The sequence below is a fragment of the Palaemon carinicauda genome, chromosome 5, assembly GCF_036898095.1.
Source record: "Palaemon carinicauda isolate YSFRI2023 chromosome 5, ASM3689809v2, whole genome shotgun sequence".
Taxonomy (NCBI): domain Eukaryota; kingdom Metazoa; phylum Arthropoda; class Malacostraca; order Decapoda; family Palaemonidae; genus Palaemon; species Palaemon carinicauda.
Window position 1 is genome coordinate 186,035,081 of NC_090729.1, and position 15,000 is coordinate 186,050,080.

A 15,000-nucleotide genomic window follows, 5' to 3' on the forward strand; every position below is an offset into this window, starting at 1 on the left:
AACTATAATTTCTACGAAGCCTTTTATCAATTATAAGTTTATAGAAAAAAGTATAAAATTTTAAATAATAAATAAAATCTTGTTAGGATTTATATAAGTGGAAATTATGAGAACAGAGAGCGGTTTGTTAATCTTTGTTGAAAATGTTTTAGTAGACACGAAAATGTAAATAAGCAAGACGGACATACTAATTTCAACTAAAGGAATTAATAAATATGTGAAGTTATTGTGTCTACATAGAGTTGATGAGAATATATAGATGTATATTTATATATATATACATATATATATACATATATATATATATATATATATATATATATATATATATATATATATATATATATACATATATGTATATATATACATATATATACATATATATATATATACATGCAAATTAACTTCATATATATACATTACAATTATGAATATATATATATATACATATATATATATATATATATATATATATATATATATATAGAGAGAGAGAGAGAGAGAGAGAGAGAGAGAGAGAGAGAGAGAGAGAGAGAGAGGAGAGAGAGAGAGAGAGAGAAAGAGAGAGAGAGAGAGAGAGAAAGAGAAAGAGAGAGAGAGATGTGCTATATGTAAATATATTTATAATCATACATATAAACATATTACTGTTTCATATAAATACAGTATTATATATATATATATATATATATATATATATATATATATATATATATATATACTTCAATTTGTATTTTTGCTAAGTATACTGAATATAGGTTGATATATTCTCATTCGTTAATTTTTTCATCATGTCCCTAAAACACATATATAAAGAACTGTAAAATCATCTCTCTCTCTCTCTCTCCATAACAGATATTGTTCCCTATTCAGTATTCGTGAAACCGGGCTCCAAACAAAAGATGTCCCTATATCTCACAATTTCATTTCCTTAAGAGACAATTTTTATCATTATCTCCTCCGGAGGGAAATAATACTATAAATTTCACGTCGCGAAGGGTAATTCTCTTACTATTACTTATGCTTTCTATTTAATATCAAAGGAAGAGGATGAATAAATCATATCATTCATAATAAAAGAAAAAATTCATAAATATCCTCGAATATGTAGAGACGTGGGAGGTATAATGTAGAAAAAAAGTGATTTCCAACGATTTATTATTTTTTTTATAAAGAATTTTTTAGTCTCGGAAAATAGTCAAACTATATTTTACTATAATCTTATAGTTATGAAAATGTAATTGTCATTTTGATTACTTTTCTTCTCTTAATTAAACTCTCCAGCTCAAAGCCTTGACATAAATCAGAAACGGGAAGGATTACGAACAATTATAAAGATGAAAGTGAGACAGACGGCAATCAAATTTTTTTAGGTAACTATAGTGGTCGCAAAGACTTCGGGGGCAATAAGCCCCACCCCCTGATGACGTCACAGCCAATCACGTTGTCTCCCACGTTAGCAGTGGGGGACAACATGATTGGTTATGACGTCATTAGTGGGTGGAGCTTATTTCGCCTGGAATCTAAGCGTCAATTTTAAGTATTGTGACGGGCCGAGAGAGGAGTTGTGAAATCAAAGGCAGATTGGAAACGACTGAGTTATATTGTTGTGGAACACTCTCCTTATATACAAAACCTCAAGGCAACAGGACACGACAAGTTCACAAGACAGACAAAATCACAGAGGAAAAACCAGACTTGAATTTTCATGTTCGTTTTAGTGCGAGGGAAGAGCGAAGATACAACCATAATATATACAAAAGGAATTATGTACAATTGTGTGAAACACGGTTGGTACAGTATGCAACAAGGAGTTTATATTTAAAAATAAACCTTACGTTTTGTTATGTATAGAAAAAAAACATTTGTATTATGGTACATAATTTAAAAATATCCCCCCCCCCGGCCCCCAACCTCCACCAAAAAAATAAATGCAACAACATAAAAGTTGAATTCTGACAATATTACTTACATTTTATGAATGTAAAAAAAAAGTTACATAACGGTAGATAATTTGAAAAAAATACCCACCAAGAAAAAAAATTGTCTTACCCCATGAATAGAGCAGATATGTATATTTATTTTACCTTACAAGATGAGGGATATAAACATAATTTATTTCAAGATATTTCGGTCTACTTAAAATAAAGGTTAAGAGAAAATTCTGTCTAGACACATAGTACCGAACTGTACTGGACACTTCGATCAACTGTAGTACTATTGTGAAGTAAAAAAAAAAATGGTAATTTATTTGTGGTTGGAAGTAAAACGAAACTTATCTTGACTGTAGTTTGAAAATTATTTTTTTTTCTTTTTAGTTTGAAGTTAGTTTTCACTTTTGTTTGAAGTGTAAAAAAAAATGGTAACTTTTGTTTTAAGTATAACAAAATTTACCTTTTTTTTAACATAAATATACACGTTCAAAATATTAAATATCCTACACTGCTATGACATATTACATGTACATTAAACTTTGTAGCTTTTGTTAAGCGGTATATAACAAGACAGCAAAGTATACAGCTATAGAAGTTCACAGTGTTCTAGAAAATGTTTGTTTTTTAGGGGGGCTGCAAAGGGGGGGGGGGTGTCGTAACATACTCATGTAGTATGACATAGACGCTCAATTCAGTAAACAGTAATACCAAGTCAACATTGCAAATTTTAATGAATGAATGAATGATTTGAAGTTCTCTGGCATCCTGACATAATTTTTTAATGATCAAGAGCACCGGAAAGAATAATTTCCTTACAGAGGAAATTTCAAGAAAAAAATAGGCTTTCTAATATACAAAGTTATCATAAGCTTTTAGTTAAGGTTTTCAATTAAGCTGTATTCTCGTTGAAAAGAAACTTATCGCTTTTATAATATATCATCAAAATATATGAACATAGTTACTAATCTTTATACCACTATGTTCATGATGATTAATCACCCTTATTAGATGGAATCTTCTGAGAAATCATAAATTAATATTGTAAATATGATTATACTAGTGTACGCGACCAGTCAAAAAAGACTACTATATTATATACACTTGCATAGGCCCCCCCCCCTTCTCACCAGGTTATGACTAATCCCTCTCCCCCTACCCGAGAGACGTGGAGATCTGAGCGTTTCCGAAAAGAAATATATATGAAATACAGTATATGTATATGTATATATACATATATATATATATATATATATATATATATATATATATATATATATATATATATATATATATATACATATATATATATATATATATATATATATATATATATATATATATATATATATATATATATATACAGTATATATATAAATATATATATATATATATATATATATATAAATTTAAATATATATATATAATACATATACATAAATATAGTCAGAAACTTGCTCTTTATTATATAGGGGAAATTCAAGCCACTCTCTTCATTATATTCATATAACAAGGAAATGATAAACAATACATATCAGATTATTTCCTAATCACCTTGATCTCAAAATAACCGAGGTTAATGCATTGGAAAACAACGATTCATATCCTTCAGATCAGAAAGAATAATGTGATATCCTATAGTGATATCCTAATCCTCTAATCCTGGCGTACATGAAAACTAAACCTTTATATAAGTTTCTCTACCTCCGCCCTTCAGTCATATATATATATATATATATATATATATATATATATATATATATATATATATATATGTATATAGATAGATAGATAGATAGATATACATATATATATATATATATATATATATATATATATATATATATATATATATACATATATATATACATATACATACATTTATATATATATATATATATGTATATATATATATATATATATATATATATATATATATATATATATATATATATATATATTTTTTTGGGCTCAAGCCATGTCGTCCTGATGGAAGTTCCTATAGGGTAGCTTCCTAGGGTATATTACAACTACGGCGATATTCCCAGAGAATTTACCTTAAGGTACCAGAATTCTAACTCCTGGAGCGAGTATCCCTCGTGAAAGGGATATCGCGACATATCAGAGGACGTATTCTAGACACGTCACATGGCAATCTACGACCTGAACAGAGATTCGTCTCGTAGGAGGGAGATTGACGAGATACGAATTCGGGAAAGAAAAAGGGGAGCCGCTCCCAAGGCTTCCCTATCCCCCGATTCGTATGCGTGCCTGGCGCCAATCCTGGCGCCATCTGTATTCCTTTTTGCGTAGCTTAACAACTCGGTGTTTTTTCCTGTTTTTCTCGCAAATCTTGGATTTATTCAGCTTTTCATGGCTTCTTCGTCTTCGTTGACCTCGGATAAGTTGAGTATAGTGTCTGTTATGTATAAATGTAGGCTCTTGGTAAAATTTTGAGTGATTAATAGGATTAATCTTTGATACAAGAGCCGTAGCCTACCAGAGGTGTCCTGGACACTGTCACTCGCTAGGTATAAATTAGTTAGTCAGAGTGACATTCCTGGTTGTTTTGCTTAATAAAATTTAGCTATTTAGCGTTACATAGGATTTCCTTTCGTGCTTAGTATTATTTGGCGAAGTATTCGCCATTCTGGCCTACGCTAGGCCATGTAGCCTAGTCGTTTGGTCCTAGTACTTAATGCATGATTATGGTTTTTCCGAGTGTAATTAAAATTTTATTGAAGCTTTAGGCTATATTTTATACATGTTAGACTGTGTGGAATATTTCCAAGATTGTATACGTGAGAGTTTCGGTGAATTAGGTAATCGATTCTCTTGGTGCCTAGGCTAATTGCTTATGGAGCCTTAGTATACTTTATCATACTCCCCGGTTGCTTTCTTTTCTTCGGAGAAGGTATGCAATCCCTTTCCCTCTGTTTAAGCCTTGGGCTTATCCCTAAGTGGTTTTTTCCGAATTTATTTTCGATAAAACTATACTAGGGTGTTACTGTACCTTCCTGTTCCAGCAGAGTCTGGTTCAAAGAGGGTCAGAACAACAGAGTTTTTAGTCTGAGTCCGTGTTGTTTGGCTTGGGGCAGAGTCTCCCTCGCTGAACTAACACTTACAAAGGGAGCTGAGCTCCCTTAGGTCACTGTCGAAGGTTTCTGTAGTTATGATTCCTTCTTGTGTGATCGACCAGACTAAGTCCTGTTGCTGTTCTCGGGGAGGATAAATCTTCCCTTGGGAGTTGCAACGCCTTCCTTGCTTTGGTGCTCTGGAAGCTGGCAGGTATTATACTACTGCGCTGGCCCTTTCCCTTAGATCTCCCTTAGGCTAAGACAGAGTTCTTGGCTACGGGTGATCTGTCACTAAAGCAAGGTTGGCAGGACCCTCTTGTCCCTTCCCCCTCTATCTCCGTAATGGCCTAGCCATTACTATACTGTACCTTGCCGGCCGGCAGAGCTGGCCGGCAGGGGTATTACTGTACCATATGTCATTCTACTTCTGGACCTAGTATAGATTGGGATTTGGATTGACTAAGCCCATTGCCGGCCGGCAGAGACGCTGGACGGCAAGGGTCTTATGTTTTCGAGTGCTGCCCGGACCTCTCTTGGTCCCTCATCCATGCCTGCCGGCAGAGCCGGACGGCATTGGTCAAGGAAGCCTGAATTAAGTTTCTCCCCTTCCTTATATGCACTCTTTCGGTTGCCGGGCTGGGGGGGTTGTGTACACTCTTATCCCGGCATCCATTCTATTTTCTTCTAGTGCTGTACCTGTCCCGGCAGCCGGCCTATGAGGCCGGCAGCCGGGCAGGGGTAGTCTTCTGGTTCTTTTGCTGCCGGCTGGCATCGGTCTTGTACCTTTGCCGGCCGGCTTATGTCAGTCCTTGTCTGCCGGTCACCAAGAGTGTGGCCGGCAGCTGGGTACTACCTTGTGTAGTTGCTGGCCGGCAATCATTGCCGGCCAACACTGGCTGTTGCTGGCCGGCAGCTGCTGCCGCCGGCACAGGCATTTGAACCAGAGGGCTGCCGCCCTATAGCTGTTAAGTAGTATACTTTAAAGCTAATTGTGGTGTGTGCCGGCCGGCAAAGGCAGGCCGGCACACATCCTCCTATACTGTACTAGTATTCTTCTGTATAGCATATACAGTAAGAAGAAAACTATAGTAAAAGTTTAGGTACAGCACTGTATCTTCTAACACTATTGTGTTTTCTTACACAGCCCTTTGCTGTTGCCCTCAGACAGGAAGCAGAGTTCTTCCCCGTCTATTATCCAGGATTTTTAAAATCATTGCCTAGGTGTGAGCTCCACCTGTTTCCTATGGAAACCTTGCATTGGTTACTCTAGTAGAGATAAACCATTTTTGATTTTATTATCTGGAAGGCTGCAACAATGGGTTGTGAGGGAAACACAAGTGTGTGTCTTTCATTTATGAATTGTTATGCTATACTATGCATATCCAGTGATACATAGTTCACTTGATACTCATGGAAATTTCTTCTCTTTACAGAAGGACACTCCGAAGTGGGGAAGTGCTTTCTGCAATGTCAGCAGCAAGAACCTCTGCGGACATGAGTTTTGTAGGAGACACGCAGCATACGCTGTCTCCAAGGATGATCTCCGGTATTGGGACCCTCAGGTATGTACTGTGTGCACTAACCTGATTAATGAGACATTTAAATAGCTAGGAAGAAGCTTCGTACCTGGGTAAGGGGCTTCCAAAAGTACACTTCTGGCCCTTATCTTCCAAGTGAGAAGATGAGGGCGTATCTTTTCCCCAGCCTCAAGAGGAGATCCCCTAAGTTCAGATCCAGGTGGATGCTGAAGTCGCGGTCGCGATGCAAGACATCCAGCTAAATGACAGGATATCTGATGTGGACGGGTGTCAGGAGGAAGACCTCCTTGCAGAAGCCCAGGATGAAGTTCAAGTCCCTCTACATCGGCCGGTCTCCCAGTAGAGCTGGGACAGGCCCTCTCTTCTATTGTTGGAATGATCCAACAAATGCAGAAGGAGAATCAGGAGAAGGCGGCTGCAATGGAACTGCGAATGCAGTGCCTTGCAGAATCACATGGGCCCCAGAAAAGCTCAATGTGAAAGACCTTCCTTTGTGCTCGGATGCTAACCCATGGAGGTATGCTGAGCACATGTCGATGACGACTGGAAAGATCGTCATCTCGGATATGCTGGGCTCAGTTCCCCTGGAGGGTGGAATTCTGGCCCAGCAAGGCACCATATCCGGACTGTTATGTCCGGCTGAGGAAGGAACCAGCTTCAAAGGAGGAGGCAGAGCCGAAGGAGGTCATAGTGATGACCATGCTAAGGCTCAAGCTCTACTTTCATCTTCGATGAAAGAGAGGGGCTTCTCTAACTCAAAGGTAGCTGCATTGAATAGGAAGCTCCCTTCCTTTGTGTCCTCGCCTACTAGAGCCTTCCCCCTTTTTACAGAAAGGGTTTCTGGCTGTACTAAAAGCAATCGAGGCCGGCAAGTCTTGCCCCTCCCTAGAGGAGTGTAAACCCTTGTCGCTGGCCCTGCCTATGGACCACAAAGATTGGAAGGACGTCCATCTTACGTTCTAAGTGGAAAGTTGGAGGCTGATATTGCCGGACGTCAGTTCGGCAAGGACCCCCCTAAGCTGTCTGACTTTCTTTTGCGAAGTGAGCTCGATACAAAAGAAAGACTGACTGCCTCAATGTCTCTTCAGACTACTCTCGAGACGATGGCAAGTGACCCCAAGGTCCATGAAATGTTCATGGTAGTGGCCAAGCCTCATCTGGCCACAGTGACGAAGGACCTTTATGGCTTCGTCAAGGCAAGGAGAGCTTGTAGGGAGTTCGTGTTTACCTCGGCTACAGTGAGGCACGAGCTAAAGAAACTAATCTCCTCCAACATTTGGGGAAAAGACCTTTTTCCCTACCGACTTGGTCAAAGAAGTTTTTGATAAAGCCACCTTGGAGAATAGAAACCTTCTCCAAAAAAACGGGACCTGGCTATCAAAAGAAAGTCTTCCCCGGATGAGGGTCCTCAACCAAAGAGGAAGACTATGAGGACTAGGCTACCGTCTCGGCCAGCCAAGCCTCTTAGACAGCAACAGCAACTGCAATTGCCATTGCCCCCAGTGCCCCAGATCGTGGCACAAACCCCGACCACCTTTCAGTGGGTACCCCAGGCCGTGTCGACACAGTCCACGGCATTCACCCCAGCGTTCGAAGGGCAGTCTACTTCCTTCCGAGCAAAGCCTAGAGGAGCAGCCAGAGGCTCGTCTAGACGCCCCTCAAGGGGAAGGGGATTCAGGGGTGGTCGTGGTCAGGAAGGCAAGACCTCAGGACGGCAGTCCAAGTGAGGTGATACCGGTAGGAGGGAGACTTCTGAAATTTCGGGATCGGTGGACCTTCGATCCCTGGGCCCACAGCCTACTCAAGAATGGATTGGGCGGGAGCTGGTACAGCACTCCACCCCCGTACCTTCGGTTTTTTCCAACACTCCACCCCCGTTATGGAGGAGTACGTTCAAGAACGGTTGGAGAAAAAGGGTGAAGCCCATCAATTTCTAAGGGAGGCTGTTTTGTGTTCCCAAGAAAGACTCGGAAAAGCTCAGAGTCATTCTGGACTTGTCGCCACTTAACAAGTTCATAGTGAATTGCAAATTCAAAATGCTAACACTGCAACACATAAGGACCTTACTGCCCAAGAGGGCATATTCCGTCTCTATAGACTTGTCAGATGCCTACTGGCACATTCCAATTAGCCATCGACTCTCCCCCTACCTAGGGTTCAGGCTACAGCGAAGACTATACGCCTTCGGAGCCATGCCATTAGGGCTAAACATAGCCCCAAGGATTTTTACGAAGCTTGCGAGCGTAGCTCTCAAACAATTTCGCCTAAAGGGAATTCAGGTAGTAGCCTACCTGGACGACTGGTTGGTGTGGGCAGCATCCGAGACAGAATGCTTGCAAGCTTCCAGTCAGTGATCCAGTTCCTAGAGTACCTAGGCTTCAAGATCAACAGAAAAAGTCTCGACTTTCTCCATCTCAAAAGTTCCAGTGGCTAAGATCCACTGGGACCTTTTGTCACACCGTTTCTCCACCCCAGCGAAGAAAAGGAAGGAGATAGCGGGTTCTGTCAAGAGACTTCAAGATTCCGAAAGGATATCAAGACACGAGCAGGAGAGAGTACTGCGCTCTCTCCAGTTTGCTTCGGTGACAGACCCAGTGCTAAGAGCACAGCTAAAGGATGCAATCGGAGTTTGGAGAAGTTATGCATCAAACGCGTGAAGAGATCTGAGAAGACCAGCCGCTTCGGCTAAGTACTCTTCTCAGGCCTTGGTCCCAAGCCAGACATCTAAAGAAGTCAGGTTCTTCTTCAGCCACCTCCCCCGTCGGTGACGATTCACTCAGACGCCTCAAAGGAGGGATGGGGAGGTCACTCTCATCGGAAAAAAGTCCAGGGGACTTGGTCCAGGCTATTCAAGACCTTTCTCATAAAACTTTCTAGAAGCTAGGGCAGTGCTCCTTACCTTAAAGAAAGTCTCCCCGCGTCATTCGTTCCACATAAAGTGGTAATAGACAGCGAGGTAGTTGTAAGATACTTGAATCGACAAGGATCGAGGTCACCACCTCTCAACCAGGTGATGTTGGCCGTCTTCCGATTGGCGGAAAAGAAGAAGTGGTACCTGTCGGCAGTTCACCTTCAAGGAGTCCGCAATGTGACAGCGGACGCTCTATCCAGGTTCACACCGATAGAGTCGGAATGGTCCTTAGACGCAGGATCATTCTCCTTCATTCTGAATCAGTCCCAGAACTGCAGATAGACCTCTTTGCGACGAAAGACAACAAGAAGTTGCCCCTGTACGTGCCCCGTACGAGGACCCCTTAGCGGAAGCAGTGGACGCGATGTCCCTCGACTGGAACAGATGGTCCAAGATTTATCTGTTCCCTCCTCACAACCTTCTGTTGAGGGTCCTCAACAAACTGAGATCCTTCAAAGGGTAGCGGCAATAGTGGCCCACAAGTGGCCGAACAGCGTGTGGTTCCTCCTGGCATTGGAACTATAGCTGAAGTTTGTACCACTACCAGATCCAGTTCTGACCCAGCGAGTCCAGAAGTCAACTGTCTGCGCTTCATTACAGAAAACCCGGACCCTGCAGTTCATGATTTTCTCTCCCTAGCGGTGAGAAAGCGTTTCGGGATTTCGAAAGCCAGTATAGACTTCATTGAGGAATATAAATGCAAATCTACTAGAAGGCAATATGAGTCATCTTGGAGAAAATGGGTGGCCTTTTGTCAAGGCGAAGATTCCGCAGGAGATCTTGACAGACTTCTGCTTATCTTTTTTCCCCACCTCCATGGTCAAGGGTTGGCAGCGAACACGATTTCAACGTGTAAGTCTGCTTTGACAAGACCCATTCTATATGCCTTCCAGGTCGACCTAGGTAACGAGATCTTTAATAAAGTCCCGAAAGCCTGTGCTAGGCTCAGACCTTCAGCACCTCCAAAGCCCATTTCATGGTCTTTAGACAAGTTCTTCATTTCGCTTCTCTGTTGAGCAATGAAGAATGTGCGTTAAAGGATTTGACACAAAAAGTTATTTTCCTAATTTGCACTCGCGTCCGGGGCCAGGGTTAGTGAAATTGTAGCCTCTCGAGAGAGGCAGGTCGTGTTCAGTTCCTGGATGGGGAAGAACTGAACCTGTTTCCGGATCCTACGTTTCTCGCCAAGAATGAGTTACCCACCAACAGGTGGGGTCCCTGGAGAATCTGCCCTCTGAAAGAAGATGCATCTCTATGTCCAGTAGAATGCCTAAAGGTCTATCTTCATAGAACTTCAGACTTCAAGGGTGGTCAACTATTCAGGGGAGAAACATCAGGCTCAAATTTATCTCTGAATCAACTCAGAGCAAAAATCACATATTTTATTCGCAGAGCGGATCCTGACAATACACCCGCAGGTCACGATCCGAGGAAAGTTGCCTCATTCTTAAATTTCTTTAATTGCATGGATTTTGAACATCTCCGTTCATACACTGGCTGGAAGTCTTCCAGGGTGTTCTTTCGCCACTATGCGAAGCAAGTAGAGGAACTAAAAGAGATCTGTGGTAGCAGTGGGTCGCGGTGTTAACCCTACTGTTTAAGTCTGCGAGGAACAGTGGTCTTAATTGGGACGATTAATTCCAGGGTGAGTGTGTAGTTACATACTGTACTACAAACTAAGTGAGGGCACTGTGTTGCCCATCCAGACTGTTCCATTTCCGAAGGTGAACCTAGCATAAGTGCAGACATGTGTGCCGAGCGTTTCTAACGCTAATGTCATTGATTTGTAATACAGGCTTTTATGACTTTGATACCTCGGTATCTTAAAAGTGGCATCTAATGTTTTTCTTTCAGACAAACAAGCCCTGTTTACTATCATACTTATGCTTAAAGTTTTGGGTTATCCTCTTCTTATATATATATGTATAATTGTGGTTAACCTGTCTGTTTATTGTCTGTCAATAAGCTTGTTCTTGAGAACCTTGCGTCTCCTTCACCTGTGTCAATTTATTGGTATAATTGAGCATTCATTCTATGTACCTTATCTGGGATAATTCTAATAGAATTGTTCCTTTATGCAAGCTATGTTGCATTGGTTTTCCTCCTATGCGGATATAAAACCTTTGGCCAATACAAGTATTGTGCGGAAAACTGGTCGATATTTCATATTGACGCAGTGGTCCTTTACAAACTATGCTTTACTTAATATAGGGCGAGACCACTATATTAGCTTGCCTGGTATTCATACATAGATATATGTACTCTTCGAGACTTTCCAGAGTCTAGTAGGACTCTTCCCTGTAGGGGGCAGGAAGCTCTAACATAGTTTATAGTTAGTTGAAAAGATGTATAACGGTAACATCTTAGGTCTCTAGGTCTAGTCGACCGGGAATAAATATCTCCGGGGAGTACGGCACGTTCTGAGAATCCACAGATACAGTAATGCTCTGGTACACTTCCATCAGGACGACATGGCTTGAGCCCAAAAAACGGATTTTGAGCGAAGCGAAAAATCTATTTTTGGGTGAGATAGCCATGTCGTCCTGATGGACCCGCCCTTGCCTTTCTAAGAAAGGGCTGTAGGACCCCTCCCTACATACAGTATCTGTAGCACCTCGTGTACGCTACAAGGAATACAGATGGCGCCAGGATTGGCGCCAGGCACGCATACGAATCGGGGGATAGGGAAGCCTTGGGAGCGGCTCCCCTTTTTCTTTCCCGAATTCGTATCTCGTCAATCTCCCTCCTACGAGACGAATCTCTGTTCAGGTCGTAGATTGCCATGTGACGTGTCTAGAATACGTCCTCTGATATGTCGCGATATCCCTTTCACGAGGGATACTCGCTCCAGGAGTTAGAATTCTGGTACCTTAAGGTAAATTCTCTGGGAATATCGCCGTAGTTGTAATATACCCTAGGAAGCTACCCTATAGGAACTTCCATCAGGACGACATGGCTATCTCACCCAAAAATAGATTTTTCGCTTCGCTCAAAATCCGTTATATATACATACACACATATATTTCAAATGCAGGAAGAATTAGCCTGGCTGGAATTAAATTTGGCTAATTCTTACAGCGCTTGATACAACCTTAAAACAATTGGAAACACCCTTTTGCTTTCATATATAAACCGTCACATCCCAATCTATTCCTCATTTTTACTTTACAACTTGAAGAGGGCCAATGTTTATTGGCCGAAATATAGTGATTTATTTATATTTCCTTAGTTTCTTTTATGCGGCTTTTTGAAGAAAGTTATATACATTGCAATATACCAAAATCCAGTGAAATGGAAAAGTACGAGGAGATGAGGCCATTGTTTGTCACATTCTCGAAAATGAGAAATTCCAGTCCATAAGAACTGACGCTAATCTGTAAGACTGAGTGAAGCGCTTAATCTTATTTGATCAAAAAAAAAAGAAAAAAATATATCAGAGATCTAGGAGAAACTTAGAGGGTTTTAGCATGATTGTTAAATATTATGCAATGTTAATTGTGAATCATGGTTACTACACAAAACTTGAGGCAAACTAGAGGGGCACTCAGTAAAGCGCAGACGTCCGCCGCGGCAGCTTATTTCTCGACCTTTTGCGCGACCTTGACCTTGGACCTGGACATGTATAAATTGGAGTGGATTTTTATACGCTTAAATATGAACTACGTTTGAAGTCTCCTTGAAAACGATGTTCAAAATCATGGCTGATTACGTGAATTGGACATATTGCTTGACCGTGACTTTGACCTTTGACCTTGACAATCCACAACGTAATCATTTCCAGCTTTTTACATAACAGTTAACCCCTGCAAGTTTCCTTACTCTACGATTAAAATTGTGACCAGGAAGCTGTTCATAAACACACACACACACACACACAAACAAACAAACAAAAAATCAGACAAACAGAGGGGAACACATGACCTCCTTCAAACTTCGTTGACGGAGGTAACTATTCCTCAAAATTTGTCAAAATAGATCCCAAGTTGAGCGACTAAACTGTTAAGATTAAAAAAACGAGAAATTCAACTGACTTCCATTTCTGGATGATTTATTTCTGTCCCTCTTCGCATCTTCATAATTCATACTACGCCTTTAAATATTCAGTCTTTCAGTGACGCATAGCTGAATATATCATGCAAAGTCTTATCGCATTCTGAGGCTGTAGATAAAAACTTTGTGAATTATAAGACTTCTACAGGAGCTGGATACTTTTTTTTTAGCCAAAGGTGAAAGAAAGAGAGAGAGAGAGAGAGAGAGAGAGAGAGAGAGAGAGAGAGAGAGAGAGAGAGAGAGAGAGAGAGACTGGTTGTATGGTGTGCTTTGTATCTACATACAGACATACATTATAAATACATACATTATATATACATACATATATACATATATCTACATATATATATTTATATATATAAATATATACATATATATATAAATATATATATATATATATATATATATATATATATATATATATATATATATATATATATATATATACAGTATATATATATATATATATATATATATATATATATATATATATATATATATATATATATATATATATATATATATATATATCATGCCCATAATTTGCAACACGCATAAATTTTAGCTGGATCTCTATTAAAAAGGAATTGAATTACCCGTTGTCACTGGCAATTTATTTCTCATTGGTGACATAATAGTTAAAGATGTTTAATTTTCACTTTGGACAGCCCGGACGAGTCTACGAAAAAAAAAAATAAATGAAGAAAAAAAAAAAAAAAAAAATCTCAACCTATCCTAACATCTTTCTGTAATCTCTTTTAAGCAACAATCCTCTCCTCTTTGAATGCAATGAAAACGGCTAAGTTGCTTGCAGTACACCGCCAACAAGACAACCACAGATGATATTAGGAAAGTACTCTGAGAATGCAGACCTCCATCACGGCAGCTTATTTCGGTCGGCCTAATGCTCAACCTTGACCTTGACCTATGACCTAAGACTTTACAAACTGAATCACTTTCGAGTCTCAAAATAACAATTAATCCCTGAAAGTTTCACTATTCTATTTGTAAAATTGTGGCCCGGAAGTTGTTCACAAACAAACAGACAAACGGACAAACAGGAGCGAAAACCTAACCTCCTCCCAAATTAGTTGGCGGAGGTAACTAGCGGGGCACTCAGACAGTAAAGAGCATGTCTTCGCAGTGGCAAGCAGTCTTACTTTGCTCTTAACTCCACTGCCTACTTGTACTTAGATATATTTTCTTCCAAATCTAATGAATTTGTCCTTGGGTCATACCCCACATGTTAATCGAGTTTCGTTGAAATTGATTCTGCTGTTTTTGTGTAATGTTGTTCACAAACAAACAATAAACTAACAAAATATTAACCATTTACTCAACATTGCGATAATTTTCAAAGTACTGCTGCGTACTTGTCTTTGATGTATTCTATATAAAATGTTGCAGATTCATCCTAAGGCCACAGCAAACATGACTACCAAGTTTGGCCAAAATCGGTTCAGTAGTTTTTGCGCAAAGTTGCTCCCAAACAA